Source organism: Octopus bimaculoides, chromosome 9 (assembly GCF_046866305.1).
Source record: "Octopus bimaculoides isolate indiv1 chromosome 9, ASM4686630v1, whole genome shotgun sequence".
Lineage (NCBI taxonomy): Eukaryota > Metazoa > Mollusca > Cephalopoda > Octopoda > Octopodidae > Octopus > Octopus bimaculoides.
Genome location: NC_142936.1, coordinates 69,058,066 through 69,072,019, shown reverse-complemented (window position 1 = coordinate 69,072,019; position 13,954 = coordinate 69,058,066).

Genomic DNA, 13,954 nt, shown 5'->3' with positions numbered 1-13,954 from the left:
TGTACATATATGTATGCATATATACATATATATATATATATATATATATATATATATATATATATATATATATATATATATATATATATTATCTATATTATATATATATATATATATATATACATATATATATATGAAGATATGTTTGTATATATTCATATATATATATATATATATATATATATATATATATATATATATATATATATGCATACATGTATATACATATGTATATTATATATATTTACATATATATATACATATATATTTGTGTGCTTATATATGTTTATATGTCTATGTGAGTGGGGGAGGGAGAGAGCATATGTGTAAACATATATACAAGTGTTTGACTGTAGTTGTGTATATGCATATAAATGTATGCAGTTATACACACACACACAACACACACATACACACACACATACATACACACACACACATACATACATACATACATACATACATACATACATACATACATACATACATATGTAATTACTACTTCAAGATTGGAAATTACTAAATGTTAAATTGAAACTTTGCTTCTTCATATATTTACTGTAGCTCTGACCTTTAAGCAATTAAATCGAATCGTGTATATTAGATTTCTCCGGAAGTAGATGTTTACCAAGAACACACTTATATGTAGCTAGCAACTTTGTCTAGTGTGGGTAGTATATATATATGTATATCTATATATATATATATATATATATATATATATATATATATATATATATATATATATATATATATATATATATGTATATATATATACATGTGTGTGTGTATATGTATATGTATATATTTATATATGTGTGTGTGTGTGTGTGTATGTATGTGTGTGTATGTATGTATGTATGTATAAACCTATATGCACTAATATATATATATACACTAAGATATATATATATATATATATATATATATATATATATATATATATATATATATATATATACACTCTAATATATATATACTCTAATATATATACGAGCAGAACACCTGACGTTGCCCAGGCTGAAAAATAGCTATAAATTGTTTTTAATGAAAGCATATTCTGTTTAATATGCCATTTCTCTTGAAATGTTATCTTTTATGTCGGAAATAAAATCGTTTTCCAATACGTATATAGTGGTTTGATATCTAATGCCCTTTGGTTCTGATAGGCATTTAGTCTCAGCTTCAGCAGCATATTAAATTCCTTTTTTTTTTTTTTTCTTGTATGAAGTATGTAAATGCCATTCAACATATTAATATGTTGAATGTGAAAGGGATTTATTTCATCGGAAACTATAGTTGAGCATAATATAATGTTTTATTCATGAAATTCTCTTATTCTTAAAATTATTAGCAAAATTAATGAAAACTGGAGTATCGTGAAATAAAATCGTTCTTTAAAATGTGCGGAAACTGGAATACCTAAATGGACCCAAAACACCCAACTGTTATGGATTTAATACAGACAGCGATATAGAAATAATGTTAAGCTTTTATAGTATTGAGCTCAGCGCATCAGGATTATCTAAAAGAGATGAAGGAATGAAGATATTAGTATCACATTTATTATCCGGTCACGATTATTTCAATAAGCTGACGCAGTAGCAAACCATTATCATTAATTTTCTCAACCCCATATCTTCCATGACATCTCCAGGTGTTTCAATCAGTGTTAAAGTCACCAAGCAAAATAATTTTTATCAGAATTGGCTATGCAACGCAAATATTTTTTAAAGCTTCATAAAATCTGAGTTTTGTTTCTTCCCTGCTATCTAGAGTCGGTGCATATGTACTTATAAGTGTCGTATAACAATCATATCTTAATTTTATTCGGCACTCTCTCATTTTTAATGGCAAATCCTACAGTTGCTATCATACGTTCTCATTCTTTTCCTTTCCAGAATATTGTATATTTGTATGACCTGACCATCGCCCAATAATATTCCGACTTTGTTTTCTCTATATTCTTCGATTGTACTTGGGAATGCAATCCAAGATTTCAAGGTAGGTGTACATACTTATTTCAGAAGCACCGGTAAACTATTTAATTTGGAAAGGTTTTCAGCAAAAAAGAAACAGACGTTCGCCTTTCTAATAAGAATTGTACTGGATGCAGATGACTGTGACGTGGTAACCCATTCAATCAGTGACATGCAGCGCCTAATGCTTAAACTTGATGAACCCCATATGGTTTTTTGGCTCACTATAATGTTAGATATAACTGTTATGTTTCAATCAGCTTCCAACCCGTTCTATAATCCTGTGTTCAAAACACAAAACTGAATGCTGTAGACAAATTTACATATTTTGGAAGTGTGTTGAATCCTGTTTGTTCATTAGATGATGAAATAACCAACTGTCATCAAAAAGCATCTCACGTTTCCAGAGTCTTGAAGAGCGAGTTCGGTCTAATAGAGATTCTACCGAAAGCACAAAGGTTGCAGTGTACAGGGCATGTATGCTTTCATCCCTTCTCTACTCATGTGAGGACATGGGTAGTATATTGGAAGCACCTCATATTATTTGGGTGATTTCATTAGTGACGTTTGCATTCTATACTAAAAATCAAATGAGTGTACAAACTATCAGATCTGTTGAACAATCTCGTTCTATTTATAATAAAACCTGCTGAAGAAAAATCGACGATTTTTCGGTACGATTACCTAAATATCGGCCTTTTCCGTAAAAAGTGTCTTCGGGGATCTTTACCAAAGATCGGCTTTTTCCGTAAGAAGTGTTGGAGAGAAACAAGGAAACGATGTCATAACAGCGAAAGACATACAGAAAGCGCGATTTATTTGGAAGGGCTTAGAGTTAGGGTTAGGGTTAGGTTTACGGTTAGGGTTTGGATTTTAGGGTTTGCGTTAAGGAATTCCGTCCCTAACCGTAACCGTAACCCTAACCCTAAACACTAACCCTAACTGTAAAACCCTAACCCTGACACTAAAACCCTAACCCTAACACCGTAGTGAAGATCTTTGGTAAAGATCGCCGAAGACACTTTTTACGGAAAAGGCCGATATTTAGATAATCGTACCGAAAGATCGCCGAAAAATCTGGGTTGACTAGACAAATAAAATGTTAAAGTTTGCAACAGTCTCCACAACTAAATCAAACGATTCCATGTTGTATATGTGGAAACATTTGTTAATCTCTTGCTGGCCTTCAGACTTGTTTCCGGTCACGTACCGTATAGACTATCTCTAACTGTCTTGTAATTTTCTAAACTGTAAATATTTTACTCTATAAATTTTCTTATTGATAGTTCTGAATCGAATTTATTTATCAATTTGAATAGGTAAATAATTTTTGGTTAATCTATTTTACTTATTTATTTTTCTTTAAACATTTGATTCTGTATATAACAACAATTAGAGTGTAAATATCATTGAAGTCACTAAATTATACTACATTAATGGCTTTTCGTGTATTACTCGTGTGGTTGTGTGTTGTTGTTTTAACTAGATTAGGTCTCATGTATATGTATCCTGTGAGCGTTGGTGTTGCAAAGTCATATTCGATTAACAAGTCGACAGCCATCACACACATCACGCACACACACACACACACACACACACACACTCACACACACACACACACACACTCACACACACACACTCACGCATGCACACGCACACACACACACAAACAAATATACACATGTATGTAGGTATGCATGCATGTATGGATGGATGGATGGATGGATGGATGGATGACTGAATGAATGAATGAATGAATATTATGTTAATCGCCAAAGTTGTAGCTTATCAAATGTGAGGTTTGAAATATAAATTCTACTTTGTGCAATGAGTTACTTTACCTGGTTATTACACTCAGACACACATACATTCATTCATCAATTATATTAATCATATTAATTGTTTTATTTGTATTAATTGCATTAATATTATTCCACAATGCTCCAGATAAGTTATCTTTCAGATCATACACACAAACACCCTCCGTAAACTAACTAATGATAATCTAGATAAACCTGGTGTAATAATGAGATCGGCCAACAGAGAAAAAATAATCAACGAATTGGCTAATGGTAATTAAAAAAAAATACTACTATAACAAAATAATATCTAATAACTAGCCAATGAGAAGCTTAGCCACATACAAAAATAAGCAACATACTTTGTATTGTGTGTTGAGTACTCATCTCTTTTATCGTTGACATGTTATAACATTTTAATATATAATCCTCTCAAAGGCGGCCAATTGACGGAATCGTTACCGCACCGGGAAAAATGCTTAGCGGCATTTTTTCTGACTTTACGTTCTGAGTTCAAATGCTGCTAGAGTCGACTTTGCCTTTCATCCTTTCGGGAACGATAAAATAAATACCAGTTGAGCCCTGAGGTCACTGTAACCGATTTATCCCCATCCCCGAAATTGCTGACCTGGTGCCAAAATTTGAAACCAATATATAAACCTCTCCCAAAGAGCTGAGCACTATTTAACAAACGAGAAGAGAACAGATTATGGAACTGCACACATTCGAATATTCGAGGAAAGCGTCTCTATATCATCAAAAATGCAGTACGGGAAAAGTGCATATGTACTTATAACTGTCGCAAAGTGATCTTCTCATAACTTCATGCTTAGGGAAATGATTCTCTCATTAGTACCCACTGATAAGTCACTCAACTTTGACACTATCTCATTTTTAATGATAAATCCTACACCCACTCCCATACGTTGTCCATTTCCTTTCCAGAATATCGTATACCCTGTTCTACAGTAGCTTTGTTTTGCAGTAGCAAATCCCAAAACCTTAAAATTCAATAAAATGTATGCGGTGGAAAGCATACCACCACAATAATACAACGATGGTACACCAACATTCAACTTCTAGAACGGTAACTTCCCGCTACAATTTAACCTTTTGAACTTATGAATACGCTTTAGAGGGTAAGATTTCATTTGACTCTATCCCTGGAAAATGCAAAAGCAGGCGTCCACATGGTTTTATGTTTACCGTTCGCTAACGGATAGGAACATCGTAATTTTCAGCCATAAACACAAAATCATCTAGACACCTGTTCTTGTGTTTTCCAGGGGTCTAGTCAAATCACATCACACCCGTTGCAGGAGTTCTCAACCATTTTTTCTCTATAGACCCCTTTGATTACAATTTTATTCTGGTGGACTCCCATAGCCATTTGATGTTTAGAAACTAGTTTTATAGAAGCTTCTTTCAAAATTCCTATTTTGTTTTATGCAAAACGTTAGAGAAAGAAACCTTACTGTTTCTTGCAATACATACCAATACATAAATCTAAAGCAAACATTTTTCAGAGGTCCTTAATTTTCTATTGTGGATCCCCAATTTATTATTTTGTTGCGTGACCCCCAAAATTCTCGGTCTTTCAAGGGCCATATGGACCCCGGTTGAGAACAATTGTGCTAAAGCTTATTCGTAAATACATAGGAATAAGGAGTTTTTTTTTTTAATCAAAATAGACTTCATATACGTTATAAACAAGGTGGAATTTAAAACTTATAAAAATATTTTCCAGGTCAGGCTGCAATCAGATGAGAAATCATTATGAATATCAGAAAAAAAAAACAGAACTTTATATTCGGAAACTACAAAATTACTTTGTTCGTATGCAACGAAATAAGTTAGCCTATTATTTATAGTTAGATCCTTATTCTTTTCTACTCAGGGCGCAAGACCCGAAATTTTTGCTGGGGGGGGGGGGGGGCAGTCGATTAGATCGTCTCCAGTACGCAACTGGTACTTAATTTATCGATCCCTAAATGATGAAAGACAAATTCGACCTCGGCGGAATTTGAACTCAGAACGTAAAGACAGACGAAACACTGCTAAGCATTTCGCCTGGTGTGCTAACCTTTCTGCGAGTTCGCGCCTTAGTTGGATCCCTATTCGGAGCAGGTCGTAAACTGAGTCTAATAGGAACAGTTTGAAGCCAGTGAGTTAGTCTGGCGGGACGGTATTACAATCATCTGCTTCTTTTTTTAGCACAATATATTCTCATCATTTATTTAATTCTAGAGGCATTCAAATTCATGATACATTGTAAAAAAAAAATTGTTATACGTATGTATGCACATATATATAACTTACGATGAAAGTAAACAAAGTTTGTTTTAGAAGCGTTGAGATGTATTGAAAGATACAGAAATAATTTTTGTATTCTCAAACGCGTGATAATGCTAATAAAATAGCGTGAACAGGATAAATTATCCAAACATTGCAGAAAAATACGTTACCGTCCAGCCATGAGACTCGAACTCACATCCCTGTGATTAAGCGTCGAGTGCTTTACCATTAAGCTAAACTGCCCAGTAGCGAATTCTTCTGCAATTTTAGAACTTACAAATTTAGCTTTATATATATATGGAATAGAATGGAAATCCTCTTAGCCTCTTGTGGAGAATAGGGCCTGTTTTCCGGTTTCTATGGCGTATGTGTTCCCCCCAGCTGGACGGGACGCCAGTTCATCGCAGCTTTTTACTCAAGAAACAGAAAGAAAGAGTGAGAAAAAGTTGGAGCGAAAGAGTACAACAGGGGTCACCACCACCCACTGCCGGAGCCTCATGGAGCTTTAGGTGTTTTCGCTCAATAAAAACACACAACGCCCGGTCTAGGAATCGAAACCGCGATCCTCCGATCGCGAGTCCGCTGCCCTAACCACTAGGCCATTGCGCCTCTACGTGCATATGTATACGTTGTTGTATTCTTTCTTCAACTGAAAATTAATTTTATTTTGTTTCTGTGGCATTTGTTTTCGACATTGGTGCTTCAGATTTTATCACTAGCCTATTGTATCAACATATATATTCAAATGACTAGAAATATATTTCAGCTTGAAATATATATCAGCTATTTCTTAAAGAAGACTAATAGAGAAGCTCTTCTCACTGGCTCGAAATATTAGTCTACTGCTCAATCTGAATCAAATGACACCCGACTTATAAAAGCAAAAGACATCTTAGATAATATAGGTTTAGAGAGATTTTGCAAAGATTAAATTACTATAGCTGTTATACTTTTAATTTTATAATGATTCTGCTTGTCATTCTGTAGCTTAGCCCGTCGATTCGATAACGCTTTCACGTGATTAGAGAAAAAGAGGGTGAAAGGAAAGCGGGAGAGAGAAGCGTTCATGAAGTGAGTTGGAAGGAATGGAACACTTTCACGAGATTAGTTGAAGGGAAAGAGAGGAGAAAGAAAAAGGAGAGAAAAAGAGAATAAACATGAAGAGTGAGACAAAAAGAGGGAGAAAGAAAAAGAAGGCGAGAGAAAAAGACGGAGAGAAAAAGACGGAGAGAAAAAGGCGGAGAGAAAAAAGACGGAGAGAGAAGCGTCCATGACGTGAGGTAGGGAGAACTTAGTATTTATTACATGGTTTAAAAAGTTAGTTGAAGGTAGTGATGATACAGAGGAGGAGTTAAAAATATAATTTTAGCAGAGAGGGGAAGGAGAGGGGAGGGAAGGGAGAAGGTAAGAGATTGTGGTGGTGGTGGTGGTGGTGGTGGTGGTGGTAGTGGAGATAGAGGTGGTTCTGGTGGAGGTGGCGGTGGTGGTGGTGCTGGAGATAGAGGTGGTTCTGGTGGAGGTGGTTGTGGTGGTGGTGGTGGAGACAGAGGTGGTTCTGGTGGAGGTGGTGGTGGTGATTGGATAGCGAAAAGTAATTTTTATTAATTGAACTAAATTTTTTATATCACCTATCACTTAACGCATGCGTATAAGTGCAATTCTGTGAAATATTTACGCTTATTTACCTGGTAGATATATGCAATTTAACTAAAGATTGTATATGTACGAGATATTTTTCTTTTTTTTGTTTATGGGGAAAATGGAAAAATAACTGTGAATATTTATTTTATGAATGTTGTGTATTAAGTCTATAAAATTGTGCATAAAGTATATAAAGTGTTATGTTGTTGGCACTCCGTCGCTTACGACGTCGAGGGTTCCAATTGATCCGATCAACGGAACAGCCTGCTCGTGAAATTAACGTGCAAGTGGTTGAGCACTCCACACACACGTGTACCCTTAACGTAGTTCTCACGGATATTCAGCGTGACAAGGCTGGCCCTTTGAATTACAGGCACAACAGAAGCAGGAAGTAAGAGTGAGAGAAAGTTGTGGTGAAAGAATACAGCAGGGTTCGCCACCATCCCCTGCCGGAGCCCCGTGGAGCTTTAGGTGTTTTCGCTCAATAAACACTCACAACGTCCGGTCTGGGAATCGAAACCGCGATCCTATGACCGCGAGTCCGCTGCCCTAACCACTGGGCCATTGCGCCTCCATTTATAAAGTGTATATATAAAGTTAAAAAAATAAATGCGCCCTTTTAAAGCCTAGCCAGTCTCATGGGCCCGGTTTCTCGGTTTCAATGGCGTATGTGTTACCCAGCTGGACACGCACGCACACGCAAACACGTTCGCGCGCATGCAACCATACGCAGACACACACACACTCACAAGCACACGCAAATACACATGCACGCGCACACACACAAGCACACACGCACAAACAACAAGCATGCACACGTAGGCACACGCAGGGACGGTGGTGGAAAGATCTAGTGGAGGCATTGAAGAAAAGTTGGGTGGTAATGGGCTGGTCGAAAGAGGGCAATAGATATAAAGTAAAAACTCAAAATAATGGGTTAATCAGGTTAAGTGTTACTTGTGAAAGACAGTTGTTTTGAATTTGCTGCAGAAAGTGGTCTATGTTTGTGGTGATGAGCGGTTGGGAGAGCTAGGAATGTGGGCCAAGGAGAAAAAACTTTGGAGCCACTGGTTTATAATAAATCTCTCATTAGTAAAGCAGCATTTGAACCAAGCGTGAGCAACCCTTTCCGAGAAGCGAGCTGCATGAGATATGGCTTGTCAGCAGGCGGACAGGTAAAGTAAAGACACCACTTAATGACCACGGGATTGCACCTAGAAAGCTACCCTCCGAGGTACAAGTCAGGGCAAGGTTGTTTATAGAAGACCAGCAGTCGCTCACGCATACCAGAGTCTCCCCTTTCTATGCCAGCAGTGTTATCCAAGGGAAAGGCAAAGACTGATACAGCTTGCCACCAGTGACGTCGCAACTCATTTCTACAGATGAATGAACTGAAGCAACGTGAAATAAAGTGTCTTGCTCAAGAACACAATGCATAGCCCGGTCAGGCCGACAGCACTACTAAAAGATCATTGAAGGTAATTTTTCGTTAGGCATACCATTCAGAAAGTCTCGCTAGCCGCGAGTTTCCCACAAAGGTAATGATATTAGATGCTACCTTAATCATCAGATACTCATTACACTTAGAATTATCTCTATATGTCATGCAGTAATAGTCTATTTGTATTCATTTAACCTTGTATACATTTTAACGCTCATTTTTTTATCTTTCATTTGTTCCTTACTACTTTTGGAGTTATCTACCTTGATCGCTAATTTTTAGTCCGCGGACTAAATTACTGTTGGTGTATGTTAGTAGGCTGTACGCCAGGATTTCTCTTGCTTTGTGTTTAGTGGTACTCTTTTCAATGAGGAACGCACGCGCACACACACACATATACACGCGTGCACACACAAACATGTGTACATACACGCGCGCGCACACCCATACATGGGTTACACGGGTTCGCGTGCAAACACACACACACTCACACTCACACTCATGCACAGAGAAAGGTGGGCAGACACACACACACACACACACACACACACATGCACACCTGAACACGTGACGCACACACACACATACACCACCACCACTACCATCACTACCACCAACACCACCACACCCCACACAATCACATGCACAAACACATGCACTCATACACACACACACACACACACACACACACACACGCACACACACACATACCCATGTAGGCACGACGCTGGCAAACATACTCACATATGCACAAGCACGCACACGCAAAGACGTTCGCGCGCATGCAACCACACGCAGACACACACACACACACACACACTCACAAGCACACGCAAATACACACGCACGCGCACACACAACCACACAAGCACAAGCAACAAACATGCACACGTAGGCACACGCAGGCATACACTGTCGCATATGCACAAGCACGCACATGTAAAGACACAGGCTCACACATATGTGCACACACGAAGACACGCACGCATTCACACGTAAATGCACACATACGCACACACACACACACACACACACACAAGCATTCACGCACAAGCACATTCACACACACGTACCTATGCACACCTATATACTCTCATGCGCACACACAGACACACGATTCACACCCATATACAGTCATACGCACACACACACGCACATGCACTTATCATCCAACTAGCTTGTTTAGAATCAATACATGTGATTAACGAAATAACCACAATGTACTTACGTCCACTCCATTGATGTACATTAATTACAGAAGCAATTACAGTATATTTAACTCATTTAGTCAAACAGTATCATTATATAACATACACAATTACAGGTATATCAAATACTGTACAACATAAAATTTTTATCTTTTTTTGTCTCCGCCTCCAGATGATGTATCATAGTTATCAAATGGCAAAGATAAGCGCCATATGAGAAAGGGGAGATAATCTCCAGAAAGAAAAGATTAAATGAAAAGCAGACTTGTTATATGCAAATACAAAGACAGTCGAGGACCCGTGTTTGTGCCCCAGTAGGTGTCACCAGCTCAACAATTGGCCATCCTGGTATGTGCCCCAGCAGCCAAGGCACTTGAGCATATACTAGGTTGATTCAAAAATTTTTTTCGAATTTTCGCTGATGAATTTTTGGCAACTTGTATCTCCATGCTATTACATGAATTCGATATATTTTGTAGTCCAATCGTTGCTGAATTGTTTATTCTTTATTTTACTACTACGATAATAAGTGGTGAAAAAAGGCAATTAGAGGCATTTTACGCTACATGTGGAGAAAAAAAACTGAGTGCAAGGGCAGCGGCAAAAAGAAGGCCAAGGAACTGTCACAAAACTATTTCAGATGCTTCAAAGAAGTTGACACCAGCCTCAAAGACAAACCAAAGTGGGGGATATATTCTACTGTGAAAGATGAAATCTTGCTTGAAAAGGCTGAACAAGAGCTAAGTACAAACACTTGTACATTGTCAGCAGAACCTGGTCCTTCAGAAAGCATCGTCAATCGACACCTCTATAAGCTTAGACTTGTGAACAAATGTTGTCAGGAAGTTCTTCAAGACCAACCCAATGATCAGGCTCAAGTAAATCTTCAACAGTCCAGTTTTTGGCGTCGATGGCAGGGATAGAAAATTGATCTATTTTTGTAATCTTAATAAGAGAAATCAGTGGCTTCGTTCCGGCCAGGCTTCAGAACCTATTGTCAAACAAAAAGCAGTTTGAACAGAAAGTCATGTTGTGTGTTTGGTGGAATTTCAAAGAGGTGTTTTGCTTTGAACCTTTCCCAGGTGGTGATGCTACGAACGCTAACTTTCATGCTCAACAACTGCTGCGGATATGTGATGCTTTAAAAGCCCTCCAGCTATCATTAGACAATGGCAGACGTACACTCTTACAGCATGACGATGCTCCTGCACATATTATCAATGTGAACAAGTACAAACTTGAGGAGTTTGAAGGGCTAGAAGTGCAGCCTCATCCTTCCTACAACCCAGATCTTGCATCATCAGGTTACCGTGACTCATTTCCTGCACGAACGGTGGTTCAGTGATTTGGATCAGGTTGTAAGCAGGGGCAGGGATATTTTTTACTTCTAAACTAATCAAATGGTATGAGCGTGGAATTGAGCTACGGGCAGAACGGTGGTAACAGACAGTAGAATATGATGGGACATATTCTGATGGGAATATGATGGGTAACAGACATTAGAATATGATGGGACATATTCTTTTCATATATAATTTGTTTGAACTATTCAAATACGAAAATAATTTGCTTCAAAAAGAGTAGAACACATCTACGGCTTAGTTAATTTGCATAATTTAAACAACATTGACCTAAGAGATATAGCACAGTGGTTAGTGACATGTATTTGAATAACATGGACAAATACAGATATATCAAGTACCATACAACATAAATTCGCGATTTAATAAAATTATATCTGCCTGCAGACGATATGTTATAATTACCAAATGGCAATTAGCATCAGCTCCGTATGAGAAAGGGAGATATTCTCAAGAATCAATGGAAGATACGATGTGGTATTTAAAAAGTCCCCTGACTAGTTCTGCAGCGTGCCAACAGATTGCAGCACACGGTTCTGTGCTCAGTGACAATTAGCAGTGACCTTCATGAGGCAGTGTGCCGAGTGGCATCACTGCGTTTACTTCGCAAGTTGTGAAATTTGTGTTTTTGTGATCACATGTATGCTGTAGTCTGCGATTTTCATTATGGACAGGAACAAAGAGCCAACGTGAAATTTTCTTTAAACTTGATAAGTCTGCTACATTGAGCATACTTCGGCAAGCTTACGATGACGACGCAATGGATCATACGCAATGTTTCAAGTGACAAAATCAGAACGTCTCTGGAAGGCGAGGAGCGATCTGGAAGGCGAGGAGCGATCTGGAAGGCGAGGAGCGATCTGGAAGGCGAGGAGCGATCTGGAAGGCGAGGAGCGATCTGGAAGGCGAGGAGCGATCTGGAAGGCGAGGAGCGATCTGGAAGGCGAGGAGCGATCTGGAAGATCTGCTACAAGCGTTGCCCCTGGGAATGTGGTATTATGCATCTAGAATTCGTCCCCCAGGGTCAGACAGTCAATCGAGAGTTCTACTGCAATGTTTTGAAGCATTTGATGGAGCACATTTGGCGAAAGTGACCGGATTTGTGGAGCACAAAGAATTGGATTCTTCACCGAACTATCTTCCCTCGTGGGTTTCTCGACAAAAACAACATGGTATCGCTTCTACACTCGCCCTATTCACCAGATTTAGCACCTGCGGACTTCTATCTCTTCCCCAAAATGAAAATGCAGCTTAATGGTCACCGTTTTAACACCGCTGTCGAGATCCAGAGTGAATCGCAGACGATCTACGACTTTCTTACGGAAAACGACTTCCAGTCCAGATTCCAAAAATGGTAGAACCGGTGTATTACTGCACGAGGTGACTATTTCGAAGGCGATGATGTTAAATGAGTTATTTTTTTATTAAACATAACAAGTTTGAGAACCTTTTGATACCACCTAGTAATCTCAAGAATCAAGAATTCTCCAAAATTGACATGCTATTTAAGAAAAAGACAGGCGTCGCCAAAAAAAGAATTAAATAGGCGCAGGAGTGGCTGTGTGGTAAGTAGCTTGCTTAACAACCACATGGTTCCGGGTTCAGTCCCACTGCGTGGCATCTTGAGCAAGTGTCTTCTACTATAGCCTCGGGCCGACCAAAGCCTTGTGAGTGGATTTGGTAGACGGAAACTGAAAGAAGCCCGTCGTATATATATATGTGTGTGTGTGTGTTTGTGTGTGGGGGGGTCTGTGTTTGTCCCCCTAGCATTGCTTGACAACCAATGCTGGTGTGTTTATGTCCCCGTCACTTAGCGGTTGTGCAAAAGAGACCGATAGAATAAGTACTGGGCTTACAAAGAATAAGTCCCGGGTCGATTTGCTCGACTAAAGGCAGTGCTCCAGCATGGTCGCAGTCAAATGACTGAAACAAGTAAAAGAGTAAAAGAGTATGAACTGCTTATTGAAAATAATTGTCTGTATTTATTCTTCGCTCAAATATGTGGTGGCTTTTAATATTCGTTCTACTGTAGACACAAGGCTGAAGTTTAGGTCTCATCTATTGTATCATCCCCAATGCTCGACAGGTAAGCTATTTTATTAGTTCGAAACGATGAAAGGCAAAATTCACTTCAGTTGAGTTTGAACTCGGTATGTAAAGCTGGAAGAAATGCCGCTAAGCATTTTGTCCGGCGTGCTAACGATTCTTTTCTACTCTAGGCACAAGGCCC